At 36.9% G+C, this 12,500-nt stretch overlaps 1 long non-coding RNA gene across 6 annotated transcripts in view; it reads right to left on the bottom strand.

Moving 5' to 3' along the window:
• LOC149131618 (uncharacterized) overlaps window positions 1-12,500 on the bottom strand; it is a 122,440-nt gene that overhangs the window by 109,247 nt on the left and 693 nt on the right. For 2 of the 6 annotated variants that reach the window (XR_016237558.1, XR_016237557.1), the window contains exons 1-2: window positions 12,190-12,500; window positions 10,132-10,154 (exon numbers count right to left, since the gene is read on the bottom strand). The exon at window positions 12,190-12,500 is cut by the window's right edge and continues 693 nt beyond it. This is a non-coding gene — a long non-coding RNA (uncharacterized LOC149131618). Of the gene's footprint in view, window positions 1-10,127; window positions 10,155-12,189 lie in introns of all 6 variants that reach the window. The other 4 variants (XR_016237556.1, XR_016237559.1, XR_016237561.1 and 1 more) reach the window with 3 other exon arrangements.

Here is a 12,500-nt window from a genome sequence, read left to right as displayed (position 1 = left end):
CTCCTATTAACGTGCAAGTTACTGTCAGAAGGAATTGCAGAAGAACTGTATAAATTTCTTGATGACAATGATATGCTACCGACGGAAGAAAAAGCTGGAGAATGAGATGCAAAATTACCAACGATCAACTATTGATAGACACAATTGCAAGATTGTAAACGAAGGAGAACACATCTGGGAATAGCTTGGATTGACTATCGCCAAGTTTATGATGTGATTCCACATTCGTGGATCATTGAGTGCTTAGATCTGTTTGGGATTGCGAAAACAGTAACGTGTTTCCTGAAGAGAAGTATAATGGGATGGAAAACTAAGTGACACTTTACGAAAAAAGCTTGGGCACCCTCGGTGTCAGAAGTGGAATTTTCCAGGGTGAAAGCCTCCGTTACTTTTCGTTCTCTTTATGATACCCCCGACCTTGGGGTACCAGCTAAAGGAAAAATCCCAAACAATCAACCGCCTCTTCATGGATGATTTGAAACTGTATGACAAAGATGAGATACAAGTGAGTTCCACTGTTTTAGTGCTAATATTAGAATAGAATTTGGACACAAGAAGTGCAGAATAATCTACCTAAAAATAGGCAAGGTACTGTCCCTAGCAGGGATAGAATTACCGAATATAGACTTGATTAAAGAAATTGAAACGGAAGGAAACAAATACCTTGGTGTGCTGGAGTTCAACGAGATAATGGAAAAGGAAATGAAAGAGCAACTGTGGATGGAGTATTTCTGAAGACTGAGGTTGGTGTTGCGCTCAAAATTGATTGGATGGAATCAAATCTAAGCAGTTAATACATGGGCGGTAGCGTTATTTAAGTATGGAGCGGGATTTATAAAATGGCAAATGAGAGAAGTAAAGAAAATGGATAACAAGACCAGAAAAATGTTGACAGTACACAGAGCCTTCCACCCTGAGTGACACCAATAGGATGTACTTGTCCAGAAGGAAGGGTGGGAGAGGTTTGATCAGTTGCCAGGACTGTATCGAAGCAGAGGAAAACAGCTTAGGTGGGTATATAAAAAATGCCGTGGAACCACTGTTGAAACACACGAAGAAGGCCGGCGTCATCAACACTGAAAATTGTGTAACGGAAGAAAAATTTAAACAAGAAATGAAAAAAGAAAAAAAAAAGCATGGAAAGAAAAGAAAATGTACGGTTAGTTTGCAAAAGAGGTGAACGCCAAGACAGATACAGAGACCGATAGCTATGGATGAGGAGGAATAACCTGAAGATAGAAGCAGAAGCACTCAAGTGCGAAGCTCAAGAGCAAACGTTAAGGACCAATTATATGAAGTGCAGAATAGACAACAGTGCCGAGAGCGACAAATGCAGAATGTGTGGAGAGAGGGGCGAAATGGTATGGCGCATCATTACGAACGCCCGAAATTGGCACAACACAAATAGAGAAGACGCCATGACAATGTGGCAAGAATGAATCCATTCTGAACTCTGTGGAAATCACGGCCTACAAAGAGCTAAGACGTGGTATGAGCAAATTTCAGAAGGAGCCACGGAAAATGAGAATTCCAAAATTCTGTGGAATGCAATAATCCAGTGCAATCACCCGACCAGACATCGGAAAGCGGACATTGTTGTGGTAAAAAAAAAAAGAAAGAACATGTATGATAATCGGCATAGCATGACTCGGTGACAGCAGGGTCAATGTGAAAGAAAAAGAGAAAATAAAGAACTATGACGATTTGAAATGGGAAATACGAAGGTTGTGGTCAATGAAGAGAATAGACGTGATACCAATAATAATTGGTGCTCTTGGAAGTATCAACACTCAACCAGCATGACTGAAAAAGATTGGTACAAGTGTAAAGGTAGAACTCCTACAAAAATCAGCATTGCTTGGAACTGCAAGAATTCTTCGCAGGGTTCTTGAAGCATGACCAATAAACAAGTTTCACCTTAGCCTGCTGGCTGTGGACAGCTGACACTTTCCATCATACCCATCAAAATAAGCTGTGAGTTTTCTCTATTTCATTTTCGACATAAAATATTATGAATTAATTTTAGTTATTGAGTGCTTTTTGAGGCGAGAGATTTGTCGATACTAGTACAAATACAGATTAAGATAGCATAATTAGCAAATTCAAAATAATCGGGTTGCAAACGTTTGCGACAAGAGGAAGAAATTAAATTGCCATCTCAAGAATTAAACAATGCTAAACATCCCCCTTATGAGGTTTGGACGAAACATAGTAGTATACATTCCAAAACTCATACAAGAAAACAATTTGGAAGCACTAACATATGAATCGTTAGGAATGAAACACCAAAGAATAGAACGAACAACATAGAGTAGTGAGGATAAAAATTGTTGAAATACCCACCACTTCCCCCAAAAGTAAGCAGCTAGTTAATGGTGGCGGTCCGCTTCGACATAAAAACAAAGATAACATCTGCAGTTCCAGACGCTGCAGAAACAAAATTGGTCGGGATAGAGCTATTGTTCCAATTGAATCAACAAAGTATAGAGTCCATCTCTGGCCTGATCAGTGGGCCAAGCAGCATTAAGGTGTAAGTGGCTGTCGAGAGCAGAAGAGCAAGATGTCGTTTGTGTTATGACACAAACCATGTCAAGGCTTTCTGTCCACATCAAAAGAGGAGAGAAGAATGAACACCACACCACCACTTCTACGAAAATTGTTGCACAACATAAACAACATAAACAGCAGATGAACCATCGACATAGTGTAGTCAAAACTGCAACAACGACATGGACACGAAAATTAGAAATTACAAAAGCAGCAGAAACAGCAGCCGTCAAGCAACAGTAGCACCAGTAGCATCAGCAGCAGTAACAACAACAACACCAGTAGCACTAGCAGTCGTAGCAACAACAAAAACAACAGAAGAAGAAGAGAACACCAAAAGTGGAAAAACAGTAAAAATGGACCGAAAAGAAACACCGCCTTCAAGAGCCACCAAATCACCAATAACAGCAACTGACCCCCCCCCCCCCCCACCAAAGCACAACAACAAAGCTAAATGACAATAACCTACCAAAACAATCCCCACTCCATTTGGGACCACCCAGACATCGTGTGGTGAAGTTGGAGGGAGAAGCTAACAAACGGTACCAAGTTACAAGCAAGAAAAACTGGAAAAAAATGACGGAAAAATAAAAATGCTGGGAGGTGGAAACGGACGAAAGAAACACCTCCCAACCACGAAACACCAATACTATCACGATCAGTAGGGCTCATACTACCAAAACTGTCATCACCAACACAACCACCACCACAAGCATCACCACAAACACCAGCAAACTATATTATATACCCAAAGCAAGGACAACCGCTGAGTAACATAAATTACATTGCCCTAAATACAAGCGACGTAGAGTTAACAAAACGCATTCATCAACTCACATGAAACCACAGGTAGCAGTGTTAATCCACAAATAAAAATTTACACACACACACACACACACACACACACATATATATATATATATATATATATATATATATATATATATGTACGTACATACATACATACATATATACATAAATACATACATGCACGTATACATAATATTACATATTAATGGTTGTTTTTATGTCAAGCAATATGTGAAACAATTTAACGTTACATGGAAGGATTACACAACTTTTAGAATACCTATTTATTGATTTTTACAAGGAAAATATTGACAATAATTTCGAAGTTTCAGTATTCTTGCCTTCAGCAAACTGTTGAAGGCGAGCAAGATGAAATAAATAAAATCAATGAAAGGTAACAAAAGCGGGAATACTCTCCGTGGTCCCTTACAGCCTTCTGCCCCATGGAAGTACAAATGTTTTTCCTCACACACAAGAGAGTAGTGCAAATTAAAAATTGCATCACTTTCTGACTCACCCCAGTATTTATGTGTGTGTGTGTGTGTGTGTAATGAATTATCCTGTGGTAGATGACAGATGAGGGCCACGCAATTTCTTGCTGAACAATCTGCACATATGATCTGTTTATAGTATGCAAATGTTTTTGTGCTGTACATCACCTCACTCCCTGCATCAAATTGACATTGCTTGTACAGGTGCACAGCGTACCACACGTCAGACAGCGAAATGTTGGCAAAGCAACGTGAAATGAACGTATTTTGCTCAAAGAAACACACCGCACCACCTGGTCTGGGAATCGAAACTACGATCTCAAACCCACTCACACATTTGTCTGTATCTATCTTTGTCTTTTTCTTTTTATCCTTTACTTGTTTCAGTCATTAGACTGCAACCAAGCCGGGGCGCTACCTTGAAGAATTTTTAGTCGAAAGAGTCGACACTAGTAATTTTTCTATTTCATTAAATCTGATACATATTCTAAGTACCGTTAAGTTCTGGGGACGTAAATACAAAAACTCCGGTTGTCAAGCGGTGGTGGGGTACGACGACTAACATAACAAACACACACACATACACACACACACATGCACGCACGCACACAACGGGAGTCTTCAGTTTCTGTCTGCCAAATCCACTCACAAAGCTTTGGTCTGCCCAAGGCTATTGTAGAAGAGCTCTAGGTGCAATACAGTGAAACTGAAACTGGAACTGTGTGTTTGAGAACTACGCGTTTGCGAGTACGTGTGTATCTATATATATAAGCAGTCCTCAAGATTTGTCCATTCGACTATTGTCCCCAGAAATTGTCCACCGTAATCTAACTTCTGCACTACAAACTCGGACATACAGCAATGCTTTAAGCATGGTTGAGAACCACTGTTTTAGATAATGCTTCTAGACCTCAAGTGCTACAAAATCTTTATCCTGAAACTAACGTGATATTTTTTCCTCCGAGTAACGGAAGTGGAATTGAACCAATAGATCAAACTGTAATACCATCTGTAAATTTTATGCTTCTATGTCTTCATTGTCCACATAATTTTTAAGGTTATTGTCATTAAAATCTGGAATAATGCATTGCATGTGATCATTCCTTTGTCTAAAATTAGCGAAAGGGAAACATTTATTTACGTGAATTACTAAACCATTCAAGACGGAATATAGTCTTTGTAGATTGAAATCCATGGTCTATTTATATACCTTTTCACTTAGTTATGTATGTAAACAAAAACGATGCCCTGACAATTATCCCTCTACATGACGTCTTGAGACAAACTTAGCGTTTGAATATTATTTTTAGAATTTGGGACCTTTTATTAGTTTTTGGCAGGATCGTTAGAGCATCAGCAAATGTTTTGCCGTATTTCTTCTGGCTCTTAATGTTCCTAGTTCAAATCACACCTTTCATCTCTGCGGCGTTGATAAAATATAGTACCACTATAGTACTGAAGTTAGTTTAATCGACTAGTGTCTCCCTACAAATATACGCTCTTCTGTTTATCTAAAGAATAGTTATATATTACTCTGAAAAAAAAAATAACCACAAAATGCGAAACCGATGATGATGCTTTGCATGTAAAAAGGTCCAGATTCCATTAAATTAATATAATGGAATTAAATATAAGGCAGCGAACTGATAGAATCGTTAGCACGCCGGACAAAATGCGTAGCGTATTTCGTTCGTTTTTACGTTCTGAGTTCAAATGCCGCCGCGGTTGACCTTGCCTGTCATCCTTTCGGGATCGATAAAATAAGTACTGCCGAAACAGCTGGCCTTGTGCCAAAATTTGAAACCAATATAATAGAATTAAAGCTAGATATCAATTACAAAATTACAGAACAAGCTCGTAATACCGTTAATATGTTAACAATCATGTCCAGAAATTAAGCATGATGATGACAAAATGGGAAGTTTATTAAAAGTATGGGTTAATGGCCAACACGAAAGAAGTGTTATAATGAAAGTTGACAGACTGGAAGGAAAACTTTGGAACAGATTCTTCAGAAATTCAGACAATTGAACAAGGGTTTGGAATGTTTAAGAGAAGAGCATCTTTGCATAACATTACTTTAAATTAACCGGAGGAATAACTTGTGTGAATAACGAAACGGCAATAAAATTTATAGAGAATTTGGCTGAGATTGTTGAAGAAGGTTATACTACTAAAAAAATTATTTTTATGTAGTTGAGACTGTAACATTTTGGAAGTTATTTGAAAGAACATACTAATGAAAAACATATATGTTGGGCATAAATCAACCAAGGACATATTAACAGTACTTTCTGGTGGTAATGTAGCTGTGAAGTTTAAAGGAATGCAACCAATCATTTGCAAACCAAAAGTATTGTTTGGCTTTCTGCAAATATGTTTAGTCTATATTTTGTTCCTAGTGAAAATAGGAAGGCATTGTTGTTAAGGAGGGCATGGTTACTTTTAGATAAATGGTTCTCAATTGGGGTCCATATGGCCCTTGAGGGTCCATATAAGCTTTTGTCGTCAAAATTTATGTGCAATAAATTGCTTATATTTCTACAATATACAAAATATTTAGATTTTTTAATACAATTCTTATTAATATTTAATTGTAAAAGGACGGTAGGATTATTTTCATATACATCGAATGGTTATGAGGGTTCAGTAGGGTAAAATAGGAATCAAAGGGGTCCACAAGCAAAACATGGTTGAGAACCACTGTTTTAGATAATGCATCTAGACCTAAAGTGCTACAAAATCTTTATCCTGAAACTAACGTGATATTTTTTCCTCCGAGTAACGGAAGTGGAATTGAACCAATAAATCAAACTGTAATACCATCTTTCAAGAGGCATTATATGAAGGAAGCTGTTAGACGGGTTTTAAAAATAACTAATAATAAGGACAGAGCGAACCTAAATGAGTCCCGGAAAATATTAAATATCTGGAATGCAATTACTAATATTGTAGACGCTTACAATGCGATACAGGAACAATTACTACAAGATGGCTGGAGCCATTATTCCCAGATTTAAGCAAATTTTGAAGATTTTTATGATACCTCTAACGTTTCTAAGGAAAACATTTTTCAGCTTGTGAATCAACATCATTTGCAAATCATTAACAAGACGAAAATGAGCTAAGTGCATCTCTTTCACAGCCTATGTGCAAAGTAACTTTGTGATACTCGAGGAAAATAAAGGTGATGATCAAGAGGACGTTAATTCCATCGAAGTTTAGCTGTTAAGGAAAGGAATGAAGTGCTTTCAAACTATAAACTATTGTTGAACATCATAAAAGAATATAAGCCAAACGCTGGAATAAGTTCGCAAGTTTTTACAAATAGAAATAAAGATGCAGCCTTCAACATTATTTTATCATTACAAATAATGAGGTGTTTAACAAACCTGATGAATTTTATAAGCAGATTTATACTCATTCTGCATTACCTTATTGCATAATTATATCAATAAATATGTTTATTAAGATTTATGGGCTTTCATTTTTCTCATTTTATATTAGACGCTATGTACTTTTTAAATTATTCCAGTGGCCTACAAGAGGTTTGAGTTTCAATAGGAGTGTATTTTTCCTTATGTTTGTGACACAATGCACCAGCGAACCAGGTAGGTTAAATCGAACGGAACCTTCTAACTCAAGAACTCAACAATAGTTCGATCGTACATTTTTAACTTGTATGTATGTATGTATGTATGTATGTATGTATGTATGTATGTATTTATGTATGTATGTATGTATGCATGTACTAACAATCTACTAGATTGGGCTCCTGTTTTGAAACGAAGCCGTGATTAGGGTAACCAATATAGGGCAATAAAACCCTAAATTCAAATTGACTTACCAGTGCTGGCTTGCAGTCTCCTTTTGAGGAAAAGCCTAGGAGAAAGTACTCCAATATAAAACTTGCAGTCAACTTAGTACTAGTCATCCTGTTTTGCTTCTTACTGAAATCTACTATTTTGACCCAGAGAGTGGCAAAAGTATTGTACAAGCGTTTGTCACTGAAATCCAATGAAGTACAAATGTCCCCAACAAAACACCATCATCGTACAGTCATCACTTTTCAAAAGTCCTATGGCGATAGAGGCGTGGTGACGTATGCAGACTTGGCCAGTTGGAAGCAATGGACTTGATATTTTCTGGGAGGTAGGTTCAGGAGCAATGCTTAGAGGAACAAATGCCACTATACCAGGTCTTCATAAATCTAACTAAAGCATTTAACTCGATAAACAGGGAGGCGCTGTGGATTTTTTTCTGTAAATTTGGTTGCCCAACACATTCAGGTAGTCTTTAATGGTGAGCTATCTCAGGAATTTTCAGTGGACAACGGTGTCAAACTGGGAGATATTCCTCCCACTACATTTTCTCTATTTATTTTGCTGCATTGGTTTGGTGTGCCTTTAGGAATTGCAATAGGAGAATCGGACAGATTTCGGACATCTGGTCGCATTTTTAATCTTACCCAGTTTACCTGTTAAGCAAAAACTTTCAAAATACTTGCCAGAGAATTGCTTTACGCTGATCATGCTGATTTCTTGGCAGACTCAGAGGAGGATATGCAACATATAATGGACAGATTTTCCACTGCATATGCATATTTTGGACTCACAATTAGTATTGGGAAAACTAAAGTAATGTTTACTCTCGCGCCAGGACAAACATAGTTTGAACCAAACATTTTTGTGAATGGAACAAGGCTTGAAGTCACTGACACTTTTGTTTACCTTAGAAGCACACTGTAGAGAGATAGTGGTCTTGATGCAGAGATAGGGAAGGAAAGTGTTACATTTGGAAAGCTGGAAAAGTATGGGTGGATAACGGCATTTCTTTGCAGACAAAAATCAGTGTCTATAAAACGTGTGTATTGACTACATTTTTTATTCGCGTGAGACGTGGACCATTTACAGGTGTCATATCTTTGGAGTCAAATAGGAATGTTTCATACCAGATACAAACGTTTTGCGCATGGCATATTATAGTTCAATTGAAAATGTCATTTTGGCTCAAATGAGATGGGCTGGACATGTGATTAGAATGGAAGATGTATGTATGTATGTGACATACATACATGCATACATACATACATACATACATACATACATACATACATACATACATACTTATATACATACATATAAGACCAATCTAATCCTCTCATTAAATTCTGCGGCTTATGCTGTAAGTCTGACATATTTTCAGACGTTACCAAAGTGTTAGAAACTAGAACTCTATTCTCAAAAGTGCCAAGTTATTCACTTACCAGCAGGACATCTAATCTGCTTTCATCAAACTTCAAAGATCATCTGCAAAATTAGTTTGTACGGGAGTTAATCAATTCTATTTTATTCATATATCTTCTCCTCATCATTTGAAACTTGAACTTAAACCTGAAGCCTTGCGTGGAGTTCACTTCGTAACTATATAATCACCAGTTTCAACCCATGTCACTATATCTTACGCAAGTGTTTTCTATGTTAGCTTCAGACTGACTAAAGTCATGTCAGCTAAAATTGAAAAATGAAAACTGGTTCAACTGCAACCGCAGTTGGTCAGTTAAGTCTCCCTCAACTTTAACGGCTGTTGATGGATGTAGTCTTCCTAAACTGCAATGACTGTTGGAGAATGGAATCTCCCTTAACAACAATAAAGCTAAAATTGTTATTTTTACTCCAACAGGAAAATTAACAGAAAATTTTATAATTACAATAAATTATAAGTTTATCAAATCTAATATGTTTAGACATCCCAGTGAATAACTAAAAATCACATTATATAGTAATTGTCACACTGACCATTTCATAGAAAATTCTGAAAGACACGGTTCTGAGTCATCCAAAAACTGCGATATATTACTTTATATGTTTATATACTATATTCGGATCTTAACTTTTGGTTGTCAGCTATGTGAACAATAAATACATCCATACACGACATGATATTGAGACGTGCAACGAGAATAATGTAATACGCACAGAATTCCATACAAGCACAAAATGAATTCCCAAGTTGTACTTAACTGATTCAATAAGTGATTTCATTAAGATTGGCTGAATAAAATGAATAGCTTCTAAAATAGTCGAATAATAAATTCAAGTTGTCTTCATGAAATATATTCTTATTCTTGACTTCAAGAAAATTTATATTCCGAGTTGCTTCAATAACTATTTCATAATTACAGAATAAAGTACAAGTCAATAGAATGCCTACAATAAAACTCTTTACAATACAACAAATTATGGTCTTAACTCGTTAACAGAGAAGAACTTTACTCACATACTTCAATGCGGTCTGCTTTGGTTTCTAGATGAAAAATGAGAAACGCAATACGTAAATGCAATATTGATTTCAGTTAAGTAAAACTTTATTGCTCGTAGTAGATAATATCATGTATTTTTTCAACTTTATACCATCAATCTTCACATAACTCACATGCAGTCTGACTACTGCAACAATTTGTTTGCACAGATCAGAAAATGCTTATCTGTCTTCTTTTTTTAGCTCTGGTAAAACATTAAAATCTCAATACAGCCTCAACACAAGAATAAACACACACACATATATATATACATGTAAGTATAATTGTGTGTGAGTGTGTATGAAAGTCTGCGTGTATGTATATGTATAAGTGTGTCTGTGTGTATAACTGTGTGTGTGTGTGCTGCCCAAACGACTACATGTTAACCCATTATTTCAAAGGGTTTTTGAAAATCGGTTTGTGTAATATAACATCTGAGTAGCAGGATCGATTAATAAATTACTGTCAAATAACATATGATATACTGTGAGCACTGATACTGTGTATCAGGATGAATAAAAAGTAGGCAACGTTTTGAACCAAGAAGAATTTGTACCGGATTTTTGCTGAGTTTAAAATTTGTTTAAACATTTTTTCCAATTGTCTGATAATACAGACATAGACTTGCCCAAATGCATCATTAAATTAACATGGATATTTTTTTCATCGTTGTTACAATCATCTGAAAAAGAACTGTCAAAGCGCAATATTCGAGCGATTTTGCTATTCAACTTCAAAAAAAGGACGTAAAGCAGCTGAAACTGCTCACGATATCAATGAAACATTTGGTGAGGAAATGACCAGTGAGTGGTCAGCTCGAAAGTGGTTTAAACAATTTCGTAGTGGAGTCCTGAGCCTTGAAAATCGTGAGCGTAGTGGACGCCCATCTGTCATCGATGACGGTTAATTAAAGACCGTCATTGAGAAAGATCCACGTGAAACCACTCGAGAAATGGTAAAAGAACTTCAAGTTAGCCAGAAAACTGTCTGCGACCATTTGCATGCGATCGGAAAATCAAAAGAGCTCGATAGATGGGTACCACACGATATGAATGAAAATCAGAAAATGCGCAGATATGAAATTTACTTATTGTTTCTTTTCCGTAACCAGACCGATCCATTTCTCGACCGTATTGTAACTTGCGATGAAAAGTGGATTCTGTACAATAATAAAAAACGGTCTTCGCAGTGGTTGGACCAAAATCAAGCACCGAAAACCTTCCCTAAACCCGAGCTCTTCAAAAAGAAGGTTATGGTGACTGTTTGGTGGTGTACTACTTGGCTCATCTACTATAACTTCTTAAAACCTGCCTGGAAAAACCATTACTGCAGAAATATATTGCCATGAAATTGCCAACATGAATGAAAAACTGCTACTCCTCCGTCCCAGACTGGTCAACAGAAGAGGGCCAATCATTCTTCATGACAATGCTCGACTACACGTTTCACTAATGAAGTTGAGGGGACTTGGCTACAAAGTTCTTCCCCACCCAGCTTATTCCCTAAACTTTTCTCCTACCGACTACCACTTTTTCAAGCACCTTGATGGTTTCCTGCGGGAGAAGGAGTTCAAAAAATGAAACCGATGCTTAAAGTACGTTCAAAGACTCCATCAGCTCCAGAACTCCAGATTTTTATGTTACCGGAATAAACAAACTTGTAAGTCGTTGAGGAAATGTGTTGATTGTAATGATGCTTACTTTCATGAATAGAATTTCCACGTTGTTCAAACATATTGTGGTGAATTTTATGTTTCAAAACGTTGCTTACTTTTTACTCACCCTGATATCTCAGAATAACTACTACAGTACAACGATATGTTTGATAAATATATTTATGCCTTCCTAGCAGCCGAAGCCCCCGCTAATGACACACAGAATCTCATTGTCGCTTCAGGCAGTGGTCTCGGAAATAGCATGCGGGCTTATTTAAAACAAATAATAATTAATAGTGACAGAAGCGATATTAGTCCCGAAAGATCATATTATCTCCCACTTAACGTAAAGGTTGTCATAGGACATAGAATAATGCGTTATTTACCATGAAAAGACATCTCATATGGAATCGTGTTGCATAAAAGCACTCGTGCTTACATTGTTGACAAGCAATAAACAATCCGCTACATCTACTGGAACTGCTAGATAACGTGGTTTCGGCCTTCTTTGGCCTTGTCAATAACAGACGTCCAGGCGAGACAGACATAGCCGATTTCTTCGTGAAAGATATATATAATATCAGAGTTTATTCAGCTACTGTCATGGGAAATGAATAAATATAATGCAGCAACAACCGACAACATTACTTAATCCTGAAGGTGTGATCGTGAACATCTCGAAAGATTAATGATAAAT

The sequence above is a fragment of the Octopus bimaculoides genome, chromosome 20 (genome assembly GCF_046866305.1).
Source record: "Octopus bimaculoides isolate indiv1 chromosome 20, ASM4686630v1, whole genome shotgun sequence".
NCBI classification, from domain to species: Eukaryota; Metazoa; Mollusca; class Cephalopoda; order Octopoda; family Octopodidae; genus Octopus; species Octopus bimaculoides.
The sequence above is the reverse complement of the archived record's forward strand: the minus strand, read 5'-3'. Positions and strand labels throughout refer to the sequence as shown.